Source organism: Lithobates pipiens, unplaced genomic scaffold (assembly GCF_037356315.1).
Source record: "Lithobates pipiens isolate NorthernLeopardFrog02 unplaced genomic scaffold, aLitPip1_a1.2 Scaffold_8, whole genome shotgun sequence".
NCBI classification, from domain to species: Eukaryota; Metazoa; Chordata; class Amphibia; order Anura; family Ranidae; genus Lithobates; species Lithobates pipiens.
Window position 1 is genome coordinate 448,207,079 of NW_027507903.1, and position 26,709 is coordinate 448,233,787.

Genomic DNA, 26,709 nt, shown 5'->3' on the forward strand with positions numbered 1-26,709 from the left:
TTCTCTGTCTGCTACGTTTTAATAAATCTGAATTGCAGGTAAGAGCTTTATTTCATGATTACATTAGTAACAATTGGAAGTATGCACATCTTATTCCTGAGTAACCTCTGTGGAAGGTGACAATCACTGTAGTAGTCAACACTACGAAAGTGATCGCCGCAATCCTCTGTGTCCTGCGCTAAGCAGTTTCCTTTCTGTAGTAAGCACAGGGGGTCGCTCACACCGCACTGCCGCCATTCACAGAGTGCCTTGTATTTTTTTTTAATGAGAACAAAGAATTCTCGGATTGGACAAGGTGGAAATTGTGACATCACCACCCCGCCTCTCTGCTTTGTCCAATTACAGATAGCTTTGTAGTCACTGAAGAAATGGGCATTTTATGAATTGTGACTACTACAGAGATTCTCTGCTTCCACAACCTTGCTGAAGTATGAGATAAGTATACTTCCAAACTTCAGCATTAAAGTGAACCTGTGTTTTTCAAATGCTACTTTGATTCCTTTCACACTGATTCATTTTTCCTATGCTTTTGCTCTGCTTAAAGTGATTGTAAAGCCTTGTTTTATTTTCTATGAAAATAATAAACATGTTATACTTACCTCCACTGTGCAGTGGATTAGCACAGAGCAGCCCGGATCCTCCTCTTCTCTGTGCCTCTTCTGTGCTCCTGGCCCCTTCCTCCTGTTAAGTGCCCCCACAGCAAGCAGCTTGCGATGGGGGCACCCAAGCCGAGCTGCAGCTCTGTGTGTCCATTCAGACACAGAGCTGTGGTTCAGCCCCACCCCTCTATATTCTGATTGGCTAACTGACTTTGATTGACAGCAGCGGGAGCCAATGGTGCCACTGCTGTGTCTCAGCCAATCCGGAGGGAGAGATCCAGACAGCCGAGACACTCTTGGACATAGCTGGACAGAGATGGGGCTCAGGTAAGTATTAGGGGGGCCGAGGGGGGGGGGGATGCTGCACACAAAAGGCTTTTTATCTTAATGCATAGAATGCATTAAGATAAAAAGCCTTCTGACTTTACAATCCCTTCCTTTAAAGCAATTGTGTTTTTTTTAGGAACCTGAAAGGTAAAGGCATAATGTGCTAGTATGCATCGCACTAGCACATTATGTTAGACATACTTTAAAATGAAGCCCTCCCATGATGAAAAATCAGCGCTCCAAAAAATGCAAGTCCTGCATGCAGCATCTTTGGTGCTGAGTTGAAAAGATGCATCAAAAACGCACTTGCCATTGATTTCTATAAAAAAAAAGCACCAAAACACATTGAAAATGCAATATGTGTTGTGCTAAATTTAGCGAACCACATCAAAAACGCATATGTTTACCCTGTTTTTCAACTGGGCAATGTGAAAGGGTCCTTGTGGAAGAACAACGTTGGGTCAGGTGACATGCCTAGACTGGACACAGAAGCATTTCCTCCTCTCCAACAGGTATCAGACTTGCAACATTGTAACTTTGCAGCAAGTCACAAGGTGAGTGGCTGCAGCAGGGACTGATCTGTGTCAGACATTTCAGAAAAAGAACTGGACAGGCACCAGGCTTTACATGATTTTGTCATCTCCGAGGCAGCATCTCAGTCCAACAAGTAGATTCTGATACTGGATGATGCCTGAAAAAAAAATAGGATTTTTCCTACAGCTTACCTGTAAAATCCTTTTCTTGGAGTACATCGCTGGACACAGAGCAGCTATAGTAATTACTATCTGAGTTATATACCACCTATAGATGAATGGACACTGGCACACCAAAAAGACAGGAAGTCCCCCTCTATATAACCCCTCCCATACAGGCAGTACCTCAGTTTTTTAACAAGCAATTCCCAAAAGAGGGAAGGGACCTATGTGTCCCATGATGTACTCTGAGAAAAGGATTTTACAGGTAAGCTGTAGGAAAAAATCCTATTTTCTTTATCATACATCACAGGACACAGAGCAGCTATAGTAATTACTATCTGGGTCGTACCAAATCAATGTTTCTGAGGGGAGGGAGACACCATCATAGAAACTGTCACCAAAGAAGGGCCTACTCTGTTATTTGTAATACGCTGAGGCCAAATGCAGTATCTTCTATGCGATTGACATTGACCTGGTAAAAACCCTGTAGATATATGAACAAAAGACCAAATAGTGATCTTGTACACCTGGGCCACTGACACCTGATGATGGATGGCCCAACATACTCCCACACCTGGTACCCAGAAAAAAAAAAAGTTTGCCATTTAAACCATAGGCATCATTGATAATTCCTGGGCTCTTCTGGCACCACAAACCAGTTCCTGGCTTGTGCCGACAACTCAAGTAGAACCTGAGCGTCTGAACTACCTCCAGAATAGGTAGTGATCTTTCTCCTGCTGACTGTGGATTAGGAGAAAAATAAAAGGCAAGACACTGATTCAAGACGCTGATTCAAGTGAAAACTAGAAACCACTTTAGGCAATAAAAATGGACAAGGACGCAACATCACCTTATGATGCGAAACCAAAAATGGCTCCTTGCATGAAAGAGCCACCAACTCTAGCAACCAAAGAAGCCACATTCTAAGATAAAAGGACCAACAGAAACCCCTGATTGGTTCAAAAAATGGCCTATACAAGGACAGTCAAGATCAATTCAAGTCCTAAGGACACAAGAATGGCCTGACAGGTGGGACTGTCCAAGTTACATGCTCTATGAGGTATGAAACAAGGAGTGAGAAACAATGGTACCTGAAAAAAAAAATGGACAGGAACGGACTCTGACCCTTATGTCGCGTACATACGACCAGACTTTCCATCAGAATAAACTGACGGTCTTCCCGACGGAGTTCCGACCGAACGGACTTGCCCACACATGATCGAACCAAAGTTCATTAATTTCAAACGCGGTGACGTGCGATGGGAGTAGCCAATAGCTGCCCTTGTGTCATATTTGGTCCGTCAGACCAGTGTACAGATGAACGGTTTTCCCAAAAGAAATAGATTCCATCGGAAAGATTTAAAGCATGTTCTATTTCTAGGTCCGTCTGAATTTATTAAAGAAAAACGGACTATCGGAATATCCGACGGAATGATTCTGTCTGACCTTTTCTGACGAAAAGTCAGATCGTGTGTACGTGGCATTAACGGTACTTAAGGCCAAACTCCTTTCCTCTACCGATTGGAGAAAGAAAAAGAAAATCTCCCACTCACATACTGTATTTCTGCAGGTGCCACTTCCTGGCTTCACCCCAGGCAAAATATATTTTCAAGTCATGTAATTGAAGTTCCCCAAAGCTGGCTTCCAGGGCTCAAAAATGCTGAGATACAGGACTTAAGAACCTCTGGACTGGGAGTGTCCAAGGAGCAACCCCCGCAAGTCTAGCTATGTCTGTGTACCAAACCCCCCCCCCCTCCCCGGGCTAATACGGCCAACACTAATATCAGTGTTACCACCTCACGGATTCTTCGCAAAAGATGAGTCAGAATCCGAAACAGGGAAAAAAGTCAAATAAGGGAGAACCAGACCTTAAGGTGTTACCACTCTTGCCCCGGGCACACCTGTCGCAAACTGTTGTAGAACTTGGAAACTAGTAGATTCTCCTGCAAAGTTGCATTGGTGGGCACAGTGAGGCTGCATTGGTGGGCACAGTGAGGCTGCAATGGTGGGCAAGGTATAGATGCATTTGTGGGCACAGTGAGACTTAATTCATGGGCAGAGTAAAGCTGCATTTGGTAGGCACAGTGAGGCTGTATTCGTGGGGACAGTGAGGGTGCATTTGATGGGGACAGTGAGGCTGCATTTGATAGGCACTGGTGAGCCTGCATTGAGCTCTTGCATCAAGTCTGCAGTCTCTGACCATCTCCTGTATCATGTCTTCAGTCTCTGAGGGAGTCTGGTGAGGAGTCAAGAGTGGGAGCACCGCCAGGGATGGGGTTCATGAGAGAAGTGAGACTTGTGTGGACTGTGGAGAGGAGACTATAGGATAAAACCAGAGCCACTGAGCTGGAGCCAAATGACTGAGCCCTGCACAGTGCACCTGAAAGGAGGTCAGTGACAGCGCCGCCAGGCCAGTCGGGGGGGTCACTGATGTAAGGGGGAGTGAATATGATAATGTAAGGGGCACTGATATAAAGAGTTTCCCCTTATATTGGTAACCCACCCCCCTTACCTTAGTGTATTCTTTTGGAGGAAGGTGGTCCCCCCCACATTCTGAGTTCCTGGGGGTCTCCCTTGATGATTGACCACTTTTAACTGGAATTTGCATATATATATATATATGCCCTATGTGATTTCATATCTACATATAATAAATTCTTCATAAAAGGTGTTTTAAAATGTATGGGTTTTCCCTTTTATCAACAAGAAAATAATGACGTTATGCTGTTGGGCTGGTATAATTATGCTGTGGGGCTGGTATGACATTTTTTCCAGGGCTGGATTTTATCTCCAGTCTGGCCCTGCCCTTAGGTATGCAAGTACCTAGGTATGCAAACATGCAGGTATACAAGTATCCTTGCCATTCATGCATTTATGTATGCAGTACAAGGTCAATAAGCACACACGCATGTACCCTCAGGCAAACAAGCGCATATGCATGTAGCTTTGGGGAAATAAGCCCATATACATGTAGTCCTATGCAAAAAAGAACATATGTATATAATCCCAGGAAAACAAGTACATATGTATACAGCTTAATGTGAACATATGCATGCAGTACAAATGAAAACATGCCAGCATGTGTTTAAGCAATATGCATCTATGGAAGCATGTGCTTATGCAACTATGCATTTAGGCAAAATATGAAAGAGTGCACTGTAAACACGCATTCATGCAACATGTGCCCATGGAAACAAGCATTTACACAATTAGCAAGCATGCGTTTATGAAACGTGTTTATGCAATATTATGCAGCACATATCTAAGCAGACATGTATAAACAGGCATCTAATGCAACCATGTATCTTCATGCGATCATGTATCTTTATGTGATCAAATAACTTTATGCAACCATGTATCCTTATTCAATCATGTATAACCATACATATTTAGGGGGACTTTGGACTTTTTAGGCACAATTTGACAAGCTATACAATAAATGTTAAACAAATTGTTATTGTTATAAAAAAGATAGAAAATTATTGCAATTGTTTTAAAACAAGTTTACCACAATTAATCAATATAAATATGATACAATACTACCGCTACCAAATACAACCAATATTGTCATTGGAACTGAGGATGCAGATATATCATTCCATCATCTGAAAGAAGTCCAAGACTGTGGTTGAGAGGCAGCGACACGATAATATATCAAAATAGATGACTCAACATGTTGCGCGTCTATAAACGCTTCTTCAGGAGCTTTAGTTTACAAAATTGTGGTATGTGCTTGACAAAAAATCATGCAACAGATCTTCATGAATAGAGAAACAGCCTGCAACAGCATATGCATTTATTCGATTTTTAGAAGTTCTTACATCACAGCACTGGCATGGAAATGTTTTTCTCTTTCCAATAACAGTTTTTATTGCTGAATTGGGCCACTCTACATAAAGATTTCTATTCACCTCTCGTACTAAAGACAGTGGTCAGTGAGAGGAAATACTCCAATAGGAACACAGCAAAATCAGCATAAATAGGCCCCTAACACCAGGCTACACACACATTATATATATATATACACAGTATACACAAAAGTGAGTACAAGGCTCACATTTTTGTAAATATTTTATTCTATCTTTTCATGTGAAAACACTGAAGAAATTACACTTTGCTACAATGTAAAGTAATGAGTGTACAGCTTGTATAACAGTGTAAATTTGCTGTCCTCAAAATAACTCAACACACAGCCATTAGTGTCAGTGTCTCAATTAGCCATTTTCCCTCCCAGCGTCATGTGATTGGTTAGTGTTACAAGGTCTCAGGTGTGAATGGGGAGCAGGTGTGTTAAATTTGGTGTTATCGCTCTCACTCTCTCATACTGGTCACTGGAAGTTTAACATGTCATCTCACGACAAAGAACTGTCTGAGGATCTGAAAAAAAAAATTGTTGCTCTACATAAAGATGGTCTAGGCTATAAGAAGGTTGCCAAGACCCTGGAACTGAGCTGCAGCACAGTGGCCAAGACCATACAGCGGTTTAACAGGATAGGTTCCACTCAGAACAGGCCTTGCCATGGTCAACCAAAGAAGCTGAGTGCACATGCTCAGCGTCATATCCAAATTTTTTCTTTGGGAAATAGACATATGAGTGCTGCCAGCATGGCTGCAGAGGTTGAAGGGGTGGGGGGTCAGCCTGTCAGTGTTCAGACCATACGCAGCACACTGCATCAAATTGGTGTGCATGGCTGTCATCCCAGAAGGAAGCCAATTCTAAAGATGATGCACAAGAAATCCCACAAACAGCTTGCTAAAGACAAGAAGACTAAGGACATGGATTAGTGGAACCATAACCTGTGGTCTGATGAGACCAAGATAAACTTATTTGGTTCAGAAGGTGTCAAGTGTGTGTGGCGGCAAACAGGTGAGGAGTACAAAGACAAGTGTGTATTGCCTACAGTCAACCATGGTTGGGAGTGTCATGGTCTGGGGCTGCATGAGTGCTGACAACACTGGGGAGCTACAGTTCATTGAGGGAACCATGAATGCTAACATGTACTGTGACATACTGAAGAAGAGCATGATCCCCTTCCTTCAGAGACTGGGCCGCAGGGCAGTATTCCAACATGATAACGACCCCAAACACTCCTCCAAGATGACCAGTGCCTTGCTGTAGAAGCTGGGGGTAAAGGTGAGGGACTGGCCAAGCATGTCTCCAGACCTAAACCCTATTGAGCATCTGTGGGACATCCTTAAACGGGAGGTGGAGGAGTGCAAGGTCTCTAACCACCACCAGCTCTGTGATGTCATCATGGAGGAATGGAAGAGGACTCCAGAGGCAACCTGTGAAGCTCTGGTGAACTCAATGCCCAAGAGGGTTAAGGCAGTGGTGGAAAATAATGGTTTCCACACAAAATATTGACACTTTGGGCCCAATTTGGACATTTTCACTTTTGTTGCCAGCAGTTTAGGACATTAATGGCTGTGTGTTGAGTAATTTTGAGGGGACAGCAAACTTACACTGTTATACAAGTTGTACACTCACTACTTTACATTGTAGCAAAGTGTCATTAATTCAATGTTGTCCCAAGAAAAGATATAATAAAATATTTACAAATATGTTAGGGGTGTATTCACTTATGTGAGATACTGTGTATATTATATTATATTATATTATATTATATTATATTATATTTGAAATATCGTTCAGACAGAGATTTACGCTTCGGGCTTAATTGTTCACGCCCTTCCTCAGATTAGTCATCTGAGGAAGGGCGTGAACAATTAAGCTCGAAACGGAAATCTCTGTGTGAACGATATTTCAAATATTCTTGTCTGGAATGACCTTTTTGCTATGTAACTTTTCCTGAAGAATTTGATAAATAAAGGAACAATCTTTAAGTGCAGCAATCTTTGAACTTTATTTGTATATGTGAGGTCGATGGGAAGACGTGCTTGCTGGCACTAACTTCAAAACTGGGTGCGGTTCTCCTCCAAACTTCAACAAATATACAGAAGGTAAAATAAGTATTGAACACGTTAATGTTTTTCTAGGTAAATATATTTCTAAAGGTTCTATTGACATGGAATTTCCACTACATGTCGGTGGAACTACCCATGCAATCCATACATACAAAGAACTCAAAACAAATAAGTTCAGTTACGTTGTGTATAATAAAATGTAATGACACAGGGAAAAAGTATTGAGCACATGAAGAAAGGGAGGTTCCGTGGGCCTCTTCTATGAACTCTGATCTTTAGTTATTTCCATAGATTTTCTATTGGATTCAATCAGATGATTGGCTGGGCCTTTCTAGCAGCTTTATTTTCTTTCTTTAAAACCAATTGAGGGTTTCCTTGGCTTTGTGTTTGGGATCATTGTCTTGCTGAAATGTCCACCCTCATTTCATCTTCATCATCATGGGAGTTGGCAGCAGATTTTTATAAAGATTGTCTTGGTAAATTTTTCTATTCATCCCTCCTTCAATGACATGAAGTTTGCCAGTACCATATGCAGAAAAACATCCCCACACCATGATGTTCCCACCTCAGAACTTCACTGTATGGGGGGTGTTTTTGAGGTGATGTGCAGTGCCATTTGACCTCCAAACATGGTGTGTATTATGGCATCAAAAGAGTTCACTTTGGGTCTCTTCTAAGTTTGGTGAATTTATGTTTTTTTCACTTCCGGATTATAGCCCCAACAGTGTTCACTGGAACATTCAGACGTTTAGAAAACCTTCTGTAACCAATGCCATCAGTATGTTTTGCAACTACAAGGTTGTGAAGGTCTTGAGCGAGCTCTTGGCTTTTTCCCATCATTAAACTTTTCCTGTGACACCTTAGTAATGAGATCACCTTTTTATAGGCCATCAGTTGAGACTGAACTAGCTGATATTAATTTGCGTTGAGAAGGGGCAGGATTGCTTTCTAATTATTGATAGATTTCAGCTGGTGTCTTGGCTTTCCATGCCTTTTTGCACCCCCTTTTCTTCAGATGTTCAATACTTTTTTCCTATATCATTCCATTTTATTACACATAACTTAATTTCTGAAGTTGTTTGTTTTGGTTTCTTTATATGTGTGGGTTGCATGGGTTGTTACCAACATGTGGTGAAAATTTCAATATGTCAATAGCACCTTTAGAAATATATTTACCTAGCAAAATGGTGACGCTTTCAATACTTATTGTACCCGCTGTATGTATATAGTATATATATATATATATATATATATATATATATATATATATATATATATATATATATATATATATATTTCCAAACCTGCCTGGCTTTATGTGAAAAAATAATTGCCCCTAAACCTAATAACTGGTTGTGCCACCCTTGATGCAGCAGCTGCAATTAAGCGTTTGCGATAACTGGCAATGAGTCTTTCACATTGCTGTGGAGCAATTTTGGCCCACTCTTTTTTGCAAAATTGTTTTAATTCAGCCACATTGGAGGGTTTTCCGGAATGAACAGCCTGTGTAATGTCATGATACAGCATCTCAATTGGATTTAAGTCCGGGCTTTGACTAAGCCACTCCAAAACCTAAATTTTGCTTTGTTTGAACTATTGGGATGTGTACTTGCTGTTGTGTTTCGGATCATTGTCCTGCTGCATAACCCAAGTGCATTTGAGCTTGAAGTCATGAACTGATGGCTGGACATTCTCCTTTAGGATTTTTTGGTAGAGCTCAGAATACATGGTTCCATTAATTATGGTATGTTGTCCAGGTTCTTAAGCTGCAACCTCAGACCATCATGCTACCACCACCATGTCTAACTATTGGTATGATGTTCTTGTTAAGAAATGCTGTATTTGTTTTATGACAGATGTAACGGGACACACACCTTCCAAAAAGTAAAATTTTTATTGCATTTTTATTATTATATATTTTTTTACTAGTAATGGTGGTGATCTGCCATTTTTAATGATACTGCAACGTTGAGAAGGAAAGAGTGAAGACTTTTGACACTTTTTTGGGACCATTGCCATTGATACAGAGATCAGTGCTTTAAAAATGCACTGATTACTATGTAAAGGTCACTGTCATGGAAGGGGTTAAAACTAGGGGGCGATCAAGAGTTTAAATGTGTGTTCCCTCAGCATGTTCCAACTGTGTGCGGGTGGAAGTGACTAGGAAAGGAGCTATATCATTTTTTCCTACTTAGGAACAAACGGTATGGCTCCTCTCCTCTGACAGCACAGGGAGTTGTGTGCTGGCACCGTGCACTCGATCGCGTGTGGCTGGCGGCAATTATGCCCAGCCGGCCACGCACAGCCGGTCCCCCTCCATGCAACGGGTGCAAGCTTTTTGTGATCTGTTAGCGTGCTTCACTTTGTCAGACATCTTCTATTTATGTGATTTCTTGATTCAACAGGTCTGGCAGTAATCAGGCCTGGGTGTAGTAAGTTTAATTTAATGCAGCTTTCAAAAAGAATTGTGGTTAATCACACTTCATTCATGATTCAGCGTGGGAGGGGGCAATTGCTTTTTCACATAGGGCCAGGCAGGTTTGAACAGCTTTTTTCCCTTAATAAATGAAATAATAATTGAAAAACTGCATCTTTGATATATTCAGGTTATCTTTATGTAATATTAAAATTTGTTTCGGGGGGAGGGGGCATAATTTTAAAGTCACCCATGCTGTGCCCCTTTTCAACAATGTCATCAGGGTCTCAGAGACTGCAGACATAGTACAGGGGATGGTCAAAGACTGTGGACAAAGTACACACTACATTACATCCCGTACACCAAGATACATTACATGCTCATACACATAGATTACACCCAGATACATTACACCACCATACACACAGATTACACCCCCATACACACAGATTACACCCAGATACATTACATCCTTATGCACAGATTACACCCAGATACCACATCTACCACAAATTAAGAAAAACAACCAGGTAAATAGTGGCACTGAACCAACAATACATAAGTAAATTGAACATTAAAAATGAGAAAGTTAAAAATAAAACAATTAAACACCCAGTGAATTAAAGTACATATATATATATATATATATATATATATATATATATATATATATATATATATATATATATATATATATATACACATATATATATACACATATATATACACATATATATATATATATATAATTGATAGTCTGTGATAAACAGTCAGTTGATTGAGTGATCCCACACCACACCAAGTGATAACTAGACATTTCTCCACTTTCCCTATAGGATGTACACTCGCCAACTGAATCAGTCTGAGAAAGGACAAGGTAGAACACACAACAATTTCATCAGAACAGAAAAGAACAAATGACAGGATATCTTCAACCCTGAGGGGTACAATGCTCATTTTGCCGAACAATGAGAGCGTGAGGTAATAATTGTTGGTGAGTGTACATCCTATAGAGAAAGTGGAGACACAGCTAGTTATCACTTGGTGTGGCGCTGAGTCAATCAACTCACTGTTTATCACAAACTATGAATTATATATTTTCATTCAGATTTGGACACATTTTATTATGGACTGTTTTTTTTAATGATTATGCACTTTCATTCACTGAGTGTTTAATTGTTTTATTTTTAACTTTCCAATTTTTTAATGTTTCATTTAATTATGCATTGTTTGTTCAGCACCGCTATTTACCTGGTTGTTTTTCTTCATTTGTGGTATGTTCTTTATGTTTAATATTTTTTAAAGTGGCAGCTAGTTGTAGAATTTTATTATCTATTCACGTTTATACTTATAAGATCTGGGGAAGTGTGTGTCCTATGAGATCTTTTTAGAGTTTATATTAATTTATTAGCAAAAATTGCATTCATTATTATTAACAATACTTTTTTTAATTATTAACAACATTTGCAAGCCCTAATAAAAGCCCCATAAAAATACTTAAGGGGGTGTATTTATTAAAAAATATACTTAGTGATTTGTCTAATCGAATTTGCATGTACATTTGTTCTGTATAAACACGGCAAAAACAAATGTTCTCTAGGCTATTTTATCTTCTAAACCAGGGGTCTTTAAACTTTTCAAACAAGGGACCAGTTTACTGTCCTTCAGACTTTGGGGAGGATCAGATTTGGACCAGTGGGGTATAAAAAGTTCCAGTATCAGTGGGAGTAAACAAAGTCTCTGGCTTGGGGGTCAGTGGAAGTAACACAATTACAAAGTGTCTGTGGTCAATAGGAGGAATAACGTACCGTGCTTGATGTCAGTACGAATAATAGTGCCTCATCATTGATATTAGCAGGAAAATATGGCTCCTGATGCTGTCAATCACAGCCAGTGGCATGGGCGTCCACAGGTAGGGGCAAAGGGGGTCAAGTGCCCCACCCCCGACAGGGCTGATGCTACCTATAGGCAAGTGTGCATATCAATCAGGGATACAACGCGCTGCATGTCCCAGGGCCTGGAGTCACATACACAACATAGAGTGTGTCAGGAGTGATGGTGTTTGTGGCCCCTGAGCTGGGGGGGAGGCAGTGCGGCCAATAGCTGGAAATACAAAGCTCTCCCACAGCTGCCTGTTACCTTTCACATGTCGCAGACAGCGTCTGTTAATGCTCAGCCCGACTAGATCACTAATGATTTATCTCCTCTCCTTCTCCTCGGCTTGGACTGCCGGCTGTGTGTGCTCTGCTTAGACATGTGTGAGAGGCCCAGCGCTCCCTTCTACATAGAGGCCCGAGAACACCCATCGCATTGGGGCCCCCGCCTCATCTGAGCTGCTTGGCATGTGTAGCAGTTGTTGGAGTCTTCCATCTGCCTTTTCGGGGGTTAGTAATCCATTCTATTCTCTCTAATGTCATCTGAAGCTTGAAATATAGAAATTGATTGGAGGGGAGTTCTCCATACTAATTATTGTGTGTGTATGGGGGTGTAATGTGTCTGTGTATAATATGTGTGTATGGGGGTGTAATGTATCTGTGTGTATGGGGGTGTAATATATCTGTGTGTTTTGTGATGCATTGTGTGTGTATGGGGGTGCACTATGTGTGTATCGGGGTGTAATGTATCTGTGTGTATGAGGGGTGTCATGTATCTGTGTGTAATCTGTGTGTATGGGGGTGTAATGTATCTGGGTGTAATCTGTGTGTCTGGGGTGTAATGTATCTGTGTGTATGGGGGTGTAATGTATCTGTGTGTGTATGGGGGTGTAATGTGTGTGTATGGGGGTGTAATGTGTGTGTATGGTGGTGTGATTTATCTGGGTGTAATCTGGTAGTGTATGGGGGTGTAATGTATCTGGGTGTAATCTGTGTGTATGGGGGTGTAATGTATCTGGGTGTAATCAGTGTGTATGGGGGTGTAATGTATCTGGGTGCAATCTGTGTGTATTGGGACGTAATGTATCTGGGTGTTTTCTGTGTGTATTGGGATGTAATGTATCTGGGTGTATGCGGGGTAATGTATATGTACTTTGTCCGCAGTCTCTGACCATCTCCTGTACTTGTCCGCAGTCTCTGACAATCTCCTGTACTTGTCTGCAGTCTCTGACCATCTCCTGTACTATGTCTGCAGTCTCTGACCCTGATTACATTGTTGAAAAGGGACGGAACATGGGTGACTTTACAATTATGCCCCCCCCCCATAAAAAGTTCTGGGGATGCCCATGGCCAGTGAGGAGAGAGCAGAAGCGCGGCTCAGAAGCAAACCTGCTTGAGTGCCTCATAGCAAGAGGTTTGCAATTGGGGCACTTAGCAGGAGAGAGGAGCCAGTATCACTGACAGAGCTGCTCTGTACAAAACCAATACACAGAGCAGGTAAGTATAACATGTTTGTCATTTTAAAATAACCTATAGAATCTATTTAATGGCACAAATAATCTTCATTACACATCTGGAATAATTTCTTGTTTGGTCTATAGAATTAATGTTATCAGCCCTGCCAAATTTTCTCCTGCCTTTCAGACCCACTTCCTTTCCCATCGACACAAAATAAAGACAAATCATTCTGTAGTCCCAGGATAAGTACTGGGAAGGCTAATTAGACTGCTTGAGATTACAAAGGAAGTGTGTACAGGATATAGGACAGCTCTGAATTTCTGGATACTCCAGTATTAAGAGACTTGCCATCCCTGTAATGGGTGGGCACGGGGAATGTCACATGTTCCCTCTACCTAGATATACATTTTCATTAGGGCAGAAGTGAGGACGGGGGTGTTGGACAGTAAACCGAAGGGCAAGTTTAAGTGACATGGCATGCCAGATGTCCGCTGACACCTGCCGACATCCAATCCGATCCTGTCCGCTAAAAACAGACAGATGGGGATCTGTTCCCCATCTATTCAGCGGATCAGATTGAATGACAGTTGAATTAAAATGGACAGGCAGTCTGTTTCTATCTGACCACCCTATAGACAACAACCGGCTGTGTCTGTGTCCGCTCTGCATTGGGGGAAGGGTGCGAGCATAAAAAAGTAAGGGAACTGGCCAGGAGGGGATTCACAAAGAGCTCACTTAATTAGAGTTAACATGTATTTAACTACTTTCAGACTGGACCATTTTGCTGGCTTAAAGCGGAGCTCCACCCGAATTCCTAGTCCTATGCCTATGTGATCCCCCCCTTCCCTAATCGCTAGATATCCCCCTTACCTTGCTGATGTCTTCTTCTCTTTTCTTCTTGTTTCAAATCCCCTGCCCCTGGAGATTCCGGAAAGGGGCGGTGCTGCTGCGGATATGGGCGGGGCTTCAGCGGCAGGTCAGTTCTTCCTGTCGGTTGCAGGGGCTCCTGGGATCGTTGTTTTAATTTCCCAGGAGTCTGTGCGGCGCCCAGGCTCGAGTTCTCGCTGTTGTCAGTGCTTGAGCGGTATAATCCGTGCATGCGCGAGTTTGCAGATTAGACGGGAGGTGCATGCTGGGACATTAGCTGCACTGTGTCCCGGAAGACAATGCATGTGTGCTTCACATGCCCACAGGCAAAATGGAAAACGTCAGGAGATGTTTTTCTAAACACTTTATGCGGGCAAAAAACTGATGCACGACACTTTAAGAACAGATACAAGTAAGTAACTAAATTAGAATACTTACTTATGCAGATTAAGATGGAAAAAAAAAACAGCAGTGGAAACCCGCTTTAAGACCACTTTTTGTGATTCGGCACAGCATCGCTTTAACTGACAATTGCGCAGTCATGCGACGTGGCTCCCAAACAACATTGACGTCCTTTTTTTCCCATAAATAGAGATTTCTTTTGGTGGTATTTGATCACCCTTGCGGTTTTTATTTTTTGCACTATAAACAAAAATAGAGTGACAATTTTGAAAAAAATGCATTATTTTTTTCTTTTTGCCATAATAAATATCCCCCAAAAAAATATATAAAAAAAAGTTTTTTTTCCTCAGCTTAGGCTGATATGTATTCGTCTACATATTTTTGCTAAAAAAATTGCAATAAGCGATTATTGATCGGTTTGCACAAAATTTATAGCATTTACAATATAGGGGATAGTTTTATGGCATTTTTATTAATATTTTTTTTATTAGTAATGGCGGCGATCAGTGATTTTTATTGTGACTGCGACATTATGGCAGACACATCAGACATTTTTGACACATTTTTGGGACTATTGTCTTTTATACAGCAATCAGTGCTATACAAATGCACTGATTCCTGTGTAAATGACACTGGCAGTGAAGGGGTTAACCAGGAGGTGGCAGTTTAGGGGTTAAGTGTGTCCTAGGGACGTGTGACCAACTGCAGGGGGCTGGGCTGTGTGTTAGTGAACACTGATCTCTGCTCCAATCACATGGAGCAGAGATCAGTGTCACTTGTTGCTAGGCAGAACAGGGAGATGCTGTTTACATAGGCATCTCCCCGTTTGCGTGCATGCGATGGAAGGGCGGCAAATACAAATGGATGTACCTGTACGCCAATTTGCCTGCCCGTGCCATTCTGCCGACGTACATCGTCGTGCGCCAGTCGGGAAGTGGTTAATAGGCCAACCAATTTTCAAATCCTACTCCAGAGTTGGCTGTCTCTCTCAGACCCTTGCTGCCCATATCTTATCAAACTTTTTTGGGCAGTTATGTCTTCTATATGTTAACTTATATAGAAGTAGGGCTGTGTTCACTAGAGCTTTCCATTGATGGACAGTGGGGGTGGCTTATTCCATTGGAGGAAGAATCGCTTTCCTAGCATAGAAGGCTGTGTAGAATAGTTTTCTTCTAGGTTGGGGGGCTTCTATCGTGTCACAGATTCCGAGTAGTAAAGGTATCGGATCACAAGGGACCTGCAGTTTACTGATTAAATTAATGTAACTAACCACTTAATTCCAGAATTCCTGTAACCGCGGGCACGACCACACAACATGAAAGAAGAAACCCGTATCAGAGCCACATTCTTCTTTTCATCTTTTTATTTTTATCAGTCTGTACTCTATACTAACTCAGTTGCTATGTTTGAACTAAATGGAAAATATGGAAAGCTGCGCCAGTACCAATATATAAAAAAACTAACTGTATAAAATAAAAATGTATAGAGGGTATATGGCTCTCATACAAAATAAATGCCTAAAGAGCAATCACCCATTGTGCATATAGCAAACACAAAGAAATATTTAAATAGAGAACATGTAGTCCATGTGAAATGTAAAACTGCATATACAAATAAAAGTGAAGGTAGAAAGATTTTTTATAGTCCAATAAGGTGTTCCAATGTAAAGGCGATTAACATGTCACCACCGTGAATCCACACAAAGCTGAAGATCTGTGCCCGTCACCGGATAAGTGATGCGCTTACCAAAAATATGGACAATAACAGCCTTATTGACACTAGTCCGCGGCAGGGTAATGGAACATCAAATCGCAGTACTTGCATCCAAAATGGCCCTTACCGTAGGTATATGGCGATACCCCAGCCTTTAGAGCTCCAATGGTCAATGGTCACATATATCTCCGGTAACACCATTAAAAAAAAAGAGATGCCTCCATAGCATAAAAACGGTAATTTATTAAATAAAAGAATCACACTTACATGAAATAACTTTAAATTAGCATCGAAAGTGGAACTGTACAACGCTGGCCGGCATTCAAACAAAGCATCCCGTCCTCCCCTCGTAGAGCGTGGTGGCGTCACTGCGTACCAAAAAAATGCTCTACGAGGGGAGGACGGGACGCTTTGTTTGAATGCCGGTCGGCGTTGTACAGTTCCGCTTTCGATGCTAATTTAAAGTTATTTCATGTAAGTGTGATTCTTTTATTTAATAAATTACCCGAACGTTTTTACGCTATGGAGGCATCTCTTTTTTTTAATGGTGTTACCGGAGATATATGTGACCATTGACCATTGGAGCTCTAAAGGCTGGGGTATCGCCATATACCTACGTTAAGGGCCATTTTGGATGCAAGTACTGCGATTTGATGTTCCATTACCCTGCCGCGGACTAGTGTCAATAAGGCTGTTATTGTCCATATTTTTGGTAAGCGCATCACTTATCCGGTGACGGGCACAGATCTTCAGCTTTGTGTGGATTCACGGTGGTGACATGTTAATCGCCTTTACATTGGAACACCTTATTGGACTATAAAAAATCTTTCTGCCTTCACTTTTATTTGTAAATGCAGTTTTACATTTCACATGGGCTACATGTTCTCTATTTAAATATTTCTTTGTGTTTGCTATATGCACAATGGGTGATTGCTCTTTAGGCATTTATTTTGTATGAGAGCCATATACCCTCTATATATTTTTATTTTATACAGTTCATTTTTTTATATATTGGTACTGGCGCAGCTTTCCATATTTTCCATTTATTTCAGTGCTTGTATCTCACTCAGAGCTGCTGCCTATAGTTTGTGTTCGTTTTTATTTATTTGTATCTTTATATTTTTCACATGTAATTCTTTCCTGAGCGCAGTTTATACATTTTTTCTATGTTTGAACTACATTGCTTACTCAGATTTCGCATGCCTGCAAAAAAAAAATTGGACATGCATGAGATCCATATGGATTAATAAAACAATGGGTTTCCAGAGAGTCTGCCAGCATCTGGGTTAATGTTTAAAAGGTGCATCCAGGTTTCTCAGCTACACCAAGACAAGGCCCGACAGAAACTTTTTTTTACCAAACAAAAATACTTTGAATCCGGGGAAAGAGCTGGTAAGTTGCTAGCATATTTGGTACACAGGGAAGACAGGCCCCCGGTTGTTATTTCTTTGCGGGGTCAGGGTGATACAATGATCACCGACCCTTCTGAGGTGACAGCTAGATTTCGGGACTTTTTCGCGGACCTATACACCACTACAGTCTCCGACGACACCACTCCGATGGACGGCTTTTTGGCTCAGGTTTCCCTCCCCCAGGTTACGGAGGAACAGGTGCAGGCTCTGGAGGCCCCCCTGACCACTGATGAAATAGTGGGTGCTATTGCGGAATTTGCAAAATCCAAGTCGCCGGGGTCAGATGGTCTTCCCATTGAATTTTATTCCCGTTACCAAGACGTGCTGGCGTCTAAGCTTCTTGCCCTCTACGGGAGTCTTTTTGATACGCTGACATTGCCTCCGTCCATGAGGGAGGCAACGATAGTTTTGATTCCCAAACCTGGCAAAGATCCGGGTTTCCCGGAATCATACCGCCCAATCTCCCTATTGCAGGTAGATATTAAGATTTTAGCTAAAATACTTGCTACTAGATTGAACGGAGTGATCCTTAGCCTGATTCAGGCTGACCAGGCGGGCTTTATGCCGGGGCGGAATACATCGTTCAATCTACGCAGGCTCTATATAAATCTACAGGCAACGCATGAGGCAGTGGGTGAGCGTGTGGTGGTGACACTTGACACGGCTAAGGCATTTGACTCAGTGGAATGGGAGTATCTGTGGAAGTGTCTAGCGGGATACGGCTTTGGCCCGAACTTTATCCGGTGGGTAAAGCTGCTGTATCATCACCCAACGGCTAAGGTGGTGGCGAATGGGTGGTCCTCCCGGGAGTTTGGCCTTAGTAGAGGTACCAGACAGGGGTGCCCACTGTCCCCGATACTATATGCCTTGGCTGCTGAACCTTTAGCGGTGTCGATTCGTGAGGACCCTGCGATCAGGGGACTGACGATGGGTCGACTAACCGAAAAAATCAGTCAATATGCTGACGACACGCTGTTATACCTGGCGGACTCGGGCCCTTCCCTCGCAAAGGCCCTACAAAAGATAGAGTGGTTCGGTAGCTTTTCCGGTCTTCGTATAAATTGGGAAAAATCCCAAATTTTGCCTATTGACAGTTTTCCACAGTCAGAATCTCAGGCCAGTCTGCCTCTTCAGCGAGTCGGCACTATTAAATATCTGGGGGTATATGTCTCTAGGAATCCAGCAGATTACATTGCGCTGAATGTAGAACCATTATTCTCCCTGGTGCGTACTAAGATTCAGGCCTGGTCTCGTCTCCCCCTTGGGGTTTGGGGGCGCGTTAATCTGATTAAAATGGTCCTATTACCTAAAATACTGTATGTGTTGTGGCATGCCCCGGTATATTTGCCGCTGAAATACTTTAAATCCCTTGAAAGTCTCCTTAGACCCTTTGTATGGGGGAATAATAGACACAAGCTTGCTTGGCAGGCTTTGAAAAGCCCGACTGATATGGGGGGCATGGCTCTTCCAGATCTAAATCATTACTCTGTTGCCTCACAACTGTCTCAGCTTTTCCATGTAGACAAGACTGATAAACAACGTTTTCTTACCCTTCTCTCCCCTACTTGGGCACAAATGGCAGATGATCCAATAGCTGCTATCTCGACGGGGGCGGGGAGCTCAGTCGTGGAGCCAGGTAAACACTCCATGCTTTTTCATTACAGAAAGATTTGGGATCTGGCATCCACTAAACTGAATGTTGCATCACCAAATGACTATACCCCACTTTGGCATAACAAACAATTGCCGGAACTTCAAAAGATCCAGAGTGTTCAGTTATGGGTATCGAGGGGAATATACTACCTGCATCACCTGATTCACCATGGTACTATTAAAACGTTTCAGGCGCTGCAGGAGGAATATGGTATTCCAAACACTATGCTATTTCAGTACCTACAGGTTCAACATGCACTTAGAACACAATTCCCGCAGTCATTGCCTCGGCCTGCTCCCAATCCTATTGTCGCCATAGTGAAGGACACTGATCCCAAAAAGCTTATCTCGTGCTTTTATGGTATGCTTACGGCCCCCGTCTCGGCGAGACTAGCGTATGCTCTGAAGTCCCGCTGGGAGGGTGATGTGGGTGAACTGACAGACGAGGAATGGGAGGAGGCTCTGGAGACGTGCAAGTTGGTGTCCCCTAGGCTCCAGGACAGGCTTTCTCAGATTTACATAGTGCATAAAGCATACCTCACCCCACTCAGGACCGCCAAATATAATATGAATCAATCTGTGCTCTGCCCGATGTGTACTCTTGAGACTGGGACGTTCTTCCATCTTATCTGGTCTTGCCCCAAACTGCAGGAACTTTGGAAACAAGTAGTATCATTTCTACATGATGTTATGGGCTCGCCCTTGGCTCTAGGCCCCAAACCTTGTCTACTAGGGATATTTCCTGACGTATTAGATAAAACTACTGGCACTTTCCTGCAGGAAACCTTGTTTTCTGTTCGAAAAGTGATAGCTAGACAGTGGATGAGGCCCCTTCCACCCCGGGTTGAGGACTGGAAACGGGAAGTTAATCTTACGCTCCCATACAAAAAATTCTTATATAAAAATAGGGGTTGCCCAGCTAAATATCATAGAATATGGGATAAATGGCTGCAGGAGGCTGCCACGTGTGATGAGGGAATTTGATGTACTGTTACAGTAAATAACATGTCAATGTTAGGACTTTCCTTGACTGTGATACATAATCGCTACTGTAATGGAAAAATGTCTTTTATCTACTGTTATGGTTATGACGCAACGCCTTTTGAATGTTCGGTGTATGCCACTGTGATTGTAATCTCTGCAATAATGTTCAATAAACATTACCTGTTTAAAAGTTAAAAAAAGGTGCATCCATATTGAATAACAATTTACTTTGCCCAGTCGAAAATGAATACCGTGAGCTCCCAAAACCATGTGGCTCTCTGCCATGCAGTTGGATGTTTTAGAGCTCACTATGCTTCCAGTTCAGATCCTTTCGCTGGTAAAATAATGGCACTCTGTACCTTACCTGTAGAGAATAATGTGATCCCCTCACTGCAGCCTGCATTCTCTTGGCTTTTGTTTACTTTGTGTTGGGCTGCAAAAGAATCTGCATCAAGTTGTTTGTAAACCAGGTTTGTAAAACCAACATTCATATTTCTGGTAGGTGCCAGCTGTGCCATATACTTGTATGAAAAAGTATCCTGTATCCTTTGTATTGCTTCCTTTGTGTGAAATCCACACTAAGCAGGAGAACACACCGTGGTCAGCTCTTTACCTGTGCTGGAAACAGCCTGCTCTCCTTCAATGATCAGACTTTTCCTGACACTCCCCTTGTACAGCCATTCACTGGGAAGTTCAGTGTGCTGCTGCTTTTCCTCCCCCAGCTCTTATGCTTCTAAGAACAGAAGGAATGTGATCATACATTTAAAAAAAAAAAAATATATATATATATATATATACACAAATGTTTTGCCTTCCATTTCTATTTTAAGCTGAATGGGTGGTTGCACAAGGTGATTGTTTACAATCACTTTAAGCATATGTGGGATTCCTGATCTTATGCATATGATCAATGGCTATTGGGGTGACACCAAGGAAATGTTCTCCCAGCACAAACAAGGGATGTCGCCTGTGAACACATATGTGTGTACAGTCAGCATTAAGGGGCTATTAAGCCTGAATTTAGAACTCTGACCCTGTGTTCCAGCAGCTGCTTCAAGTAGCGGTGGGAAGCAGGATGCAAACAAATATCCTTATCTCTTTAGGAATCCTGCCATGAGAGAAATATCCAAGTTATCTACCCAGAACACTTCTGCTGAAAAGGCTAGTTGTCTCAATCTTGCCCTGTAACTTATTTACTTTTTTATTCACTGGCACTTAACCCAGACCTGTGTTATGTACTTTACTCTGACTTTATCAACAGTATGTTTTTTTTTCAGACTTGTTGTGTTTTTCAGACTGAAGCCAGAGGCAGCCAGGCAGCTACTATTTTCATAAGAAGGTCAGCAATGGTAGCCTATAGAAATTTGTCTTTGTAGATTCTTCCTTACCTTACAGGTAAATTAGAGTATCTAATTTTGAGCAGCATACAGTGCCAGTGCCATCTACAGCACCAAAAGTGTAGGTCTCCTTTAAATATTAGTCACCAGGACCTCCGGTTGCCTTGCAATGGCACCATGAATCTAAACCAGCCTTTTTCTGACGGGGTTCCTTTAGAGCAGCCTTTCTCATCCCTTTTACCCCAGGCAAACCCTTGAAATATATATTATATTATATAAACGTATTGGGACGCCTGCCTTTACACGCACATGAACTTTAATGGCATCCCAGTCTTAGCTGTAGGGTTCAATATTAAGTTTGCCCACCCTTTTCAGCTATAACAGCTTCAACTCTTTTGGGAAGGCTGTCCACAAGGTTTAGAAGTGTGTCTATGGTAATGTTTGTGTATGGTGTAACTCTCATGCTACCACCATATGTGAATTACCAAGTTTATGAGTCAGACTGCTGCTCACTCTGTAGTTTATCCCTGGCTAATTAGTATAAAATAAGATGATGAATAGTGTAGCGCTATCAATCAAACAATATACAGTATATCAACTTAAACATGTGCAATGCTGACTGCAATTCCTGTGTAATGCTCTGTACACAAGAGCGGATTTTCCGTCGGAATACACATGGTCACACAAAAGTTTGCTGAACTTTCGACCGCCAAGAACGCAGTGACGTACAACACTACGACGAGCCAAGAAAATGAAGTTCAATACTTCTGAGCATGCGTCGAATTGTTTCCGAGCATGCGTAGGAATTTTGCACGTTGAAATTTGTACAGACGATCGGAACCTTTTCCGACCGAAAAATTGGGAACCTGCTCTCAATTTTTTGCTGGTGGGAATTCGGCCAGCAAAAGTCTGATGGAGCATACACACTGTCACATTTTCTGACCAAAAGCTCTCATCGGTCTTTTGCTGGCCAAATTTCCAATCGTGTGTACGGGGCATAACAGTGCAAGTAATTATATCATGTGTCTCAAGGATGGACACCAATAAATCCGTACATAAATATCAAAAACAGATGACATGTGCAATGATAATAAGTGACAATAATTCCTGTGAAAGGTGCAAACAATTATATCATATGTCTCAAGGATGGACACAAATCAATCCTCACAAGAATTGGAAAAAGGAAAGAAGACGGTATCCGAGAAACAAACATAAATTCTTTCAATAGTGTACTTCCTTATAAAAGTCTATAGTAAATATATGTGATGTACCCCTTCACCAAAGCTTGTGGATGTCCATAATAATAACTGACTTTTTCCCTTTCTTCTTGTGTCACCTCTGTGCTCTCTAGTCTCTTACCTGAGATATGCTTGGTATACAACATAGGGTAATATCTATATCTATTGGCTACTGGCTATTGAAGTTCCTTTTTCTAGTCCCGTCATACGTGTTGTACGTCACCACGTTCTTGACTATCGGACCTTGGTGTGATCGTGTGTATGCAAGACAGTTTCAGTGGAATTCTGTTGGAAAAACCTTCAGAGTTTTTTTCTGACGGGAAAATCGGTCCTGTGTACAGGGCATTAGGGATAATTTAATAATAATTTAATGTGATCAGGTCGCCTCTGGGGGTCCTCTTTGTATTTTTCTCAACAAAGAAAATTAGAAAATAAAAAAGAGAAAATTATCATTGGAAAAATTAGTTAATTAAGATAAATTACCGACAACCCGGAGTCAAAAGCAGTATGAAAAAGGATAACTGAGGTAGGAGATACCAAAGTATAAAAAGGGACTCCAAAGGGAAAAACACAGTGGTGTAATTATCAAAATATAAAAAAAAAATTTATACAAACATATGAATTTTCAACACAGAAAATTAACCTTCACCGCACCACAGAAAAGCCATTCATGACAACGTTGTCAAAATCAAATAAAAGAAAGGACCTGGGTACTCACACATTATTCACTCACAAACGTGCAGTTGGCTTGGGGAGCCAGATATAATTGGCGCACTAAGCAATAACCGATTGTGGCCAATTTGCAAAGTAGTAGTAATTACTATCAAAAAACTGAGGGGCCACAATAGAAGTCAATCTGTAGAATAATGGCCAGAAACAGCAATATAAATAGACTTCAGGTATATTGTAAAGTGCAAACAAGTACAAGCTGGAGGTAAATGTGTATTCCAATCATCGTGCATTTATTTGTATCAATAAACATTTTTATATTTTGGTAATTATACCGCTGTGTGTTTCTGTGTCTTTATGGACCTTGCTTTGTGCACTGATCCAAACCGTTTGATGGAGGGGGGAGGGGGGTGGGTTATGGTGCAGGATTGTTTTTCAGAGGTCGGGCTTGGCCCCTTAGTTCCAGTGAAGGGAACTCTTACGGTATCTGCATACCAAGACATTTTGGACATTTTCATGCTCCCAACTTTGTGGGAACAGTTTGGAGATGGCCCCTTCCTGTTTCAACATGACTGCCCACCAGTGCACGAAGCAAAATCCATTAACACATGGATGAGTGAGTTTGGGGTGGAGGAACTTGACTGGTCTGCATCAACTCGATAGAATACCTTTGTGATAAATCTGAGCGGAGCCTGACCTCATAAATGTGCTTCTGGATGAATGGTCAAACATTCCCATAGACCCACCTAAACCTTGTGGACAGCCTTCCAAGAAGAGTTGAAGCTGTTCTAGCTGCAAAGGGTGGGCCAATGGAAATGGTAATGAATAAGCACACCTGTTAGTGTGTTAAACGCATCTACCATTTGAACTGTCTGTAACACTTGGAATGTTCGTTTATTAAGCAAGAATTTTGATGGATCTTGGAGTGCAGCCATTTCTTCAGTGTTGATTGTATAAGGAGGCAAGCCAAGGCGGGCACCTGTGATATCATTAGGCTTCCTGTCTCATCTGGAGCAGCGAGTTCTTTTGTTTGGATATTCAATATTGAACCCTACGGACTAAGATTGGGATGCCATTATATGCGTGTCAAGGCAGGCGCCTCAATACTTTTGACAATATAATGTATTTTAGGTCTCAGGGAACCCCCTGCTAAAACCACTAAATTGCAGAAGATTTTAGATAAAGATTTAATAATAATACTTAGCATAATTGACATCCTGGGTAGATATTTTTTCTCACGCTTCTGCTCTGTACAACAATTTTTTTTGTAGGAATTTTAAAACACAACTCAGGGCAGTCTCCCAGGCAAATGATGCTCCCCCACGCTCCAGCAGTAGACTGTCCGTCGGCATCATCACATCCATGCAGGGCTATGGATCCTGCTGTGGTCTTGATGATCCCAGGTTCCTAGAGAGCTGGAGTGTGGGGGAGAAGGTGCTGCAGGGACTGGTCAAGCAGTGGGGAGGAGCGGAAAATCAGCTTCCTTTATAGTTCTCTTAGACTTAAATAAATTGCCTGGAGTCAGGCTTTAAAATTAAATGTATAAATAATATTAGAAATCAATCATAATAACAGGCAATGAATGCAGACAATAAAAATTATAGTCTTCCCTAACAAGTAAACCTTTGCAACCTGAGGAGGAAGCCTGGTTGAGAAAGGCTGCTCTTGAGATTACTAGGGTTCTTTGAGCAGTGTGCTAGGGTTCTTTGAGAAGTGGCATTGATCTTCTGTGTGATAATGCCTGCATAGTTCTGGCACCAATGTTAGTAGGTCCAGTGGTGTGGAACTAGTGGAGCCCATCCTCTTATCTAACGGGTAAGTAACCATTGACACCAAGATTTCTTTTCTTTGGCACTGTCACATCACATTCGGCTACCCATCACATTTTGCTGCCCACTGGAGTGCTCATGCACAACGCCGCCATATGCGTTCTAACACTGTTGTAAGACCACTTTTCCACAGGACCCCTCGCAGGCTTGCTTCGCTCACCATGCTTCGGGCACGGGCTCGATTCGCTCGGCATAATTATAATCTAACTCCACTTGGATGGTGGGGCTTGCACCTGGACTCAGGGATGTAGCCACAAATTTCTGCGCAAGCGCAGATCGGTACAATGTTGGAACGCATTTGGCCACGTCGCGCATGCGCGGTCCAGCGGGTAACCAGATGTGATGGGTCGCCATATGTGACGAAACACCACAACTACAAACAATCCTTACATCTAATAGTGTAATTATTCTAACACTGTCCAGGCTTATTAATGTTTAACGCCAAAGTTTAAACAAATCTTAATGCCTGAAACCAGTTTTGCAGCTTTGCCATGTGTTAGTAAAACTGTAAATATTAATGCAATGACTTAGTGTATCCAAATGAATTATACCTTGTTTTGTTTTCTAAAAAAAATAGACCATCATTTGGTGGTAAATGGTAATGGTATCAAGTTCCAGACCAATTCTGAAACAGATTTATATACACTTTACTGACAGTTGCATGAATCTGTCTACAAAACTTTTTATGAATTCCAGATATTGCTTATCGGTTAAATCCCATATGGTGGAATATGAACATAAAAATTGCACTATATCACTCACCTCCTATTTAATGCTTGTATAAACTAGCTTTAGGTTACTACCCAGTCATGTGATGACCCATCACAAACAATTTGGGTGCTGATCCATAGTTTAAGAAACACTAATCTAGAGCAAGAAAACCCTAAAAATGTAAGTATGCAATGTGATTCATCTTTACTACACTACACTTCTAGAAAGAATAGAATAGAGATCAATAAATAATGATTTGCAGAAAGTTGCCATTACCTGCGTATTAGGTACGTGGAAGGAATTGTGAGGATTCTGCAACCTGCCAGCTTTCCTGTCTTGGATTGAATCACAGCAGAGGAAGGGAAGGCAGAACCTTTATAAAGGAGTGAAACAGGTGATTGCACAAGTGTCACCTCCCACTGTATTCTGTACATTAGTGCTGCAAGACTGAAATTTGTGTTGGGAAATAAAAGGCAGATATGGATTGTTTAGCAGTTCTTACCAGTGTCCAAATCCATCTTGCATATAATGGGCATCAGCTTGTATAATAGCAGTGTATGCAAAGCCTTTTCACAGCTTTCACTAAGCCCTTGTTAGCTT

General features: G+C 41.7%; 1 long non-coding RNA gene across 1 annotated transcript in view; it reads right to left on the reverse strand.

Moving 5' to 3' along the window:
* LOC143960080 (uncharacterized) overlaps positions 1-26,498 on the reverse strand; it is a 59,948-nt gene extending 33,450 nt beyond the window's left edge. Inside the window, exon 1 of the long non-coding RNA XR_013270256.1 lies at positions 26,386-26,498. This is a non-coding gene — a long non-coding RNA (uncharacterized LOC143960080). The remainder of the gene's footprint in view (positions 1-26,385) is intronic.
* Positions 26,499-26,709: the final 211 nt, after the last annotated feature.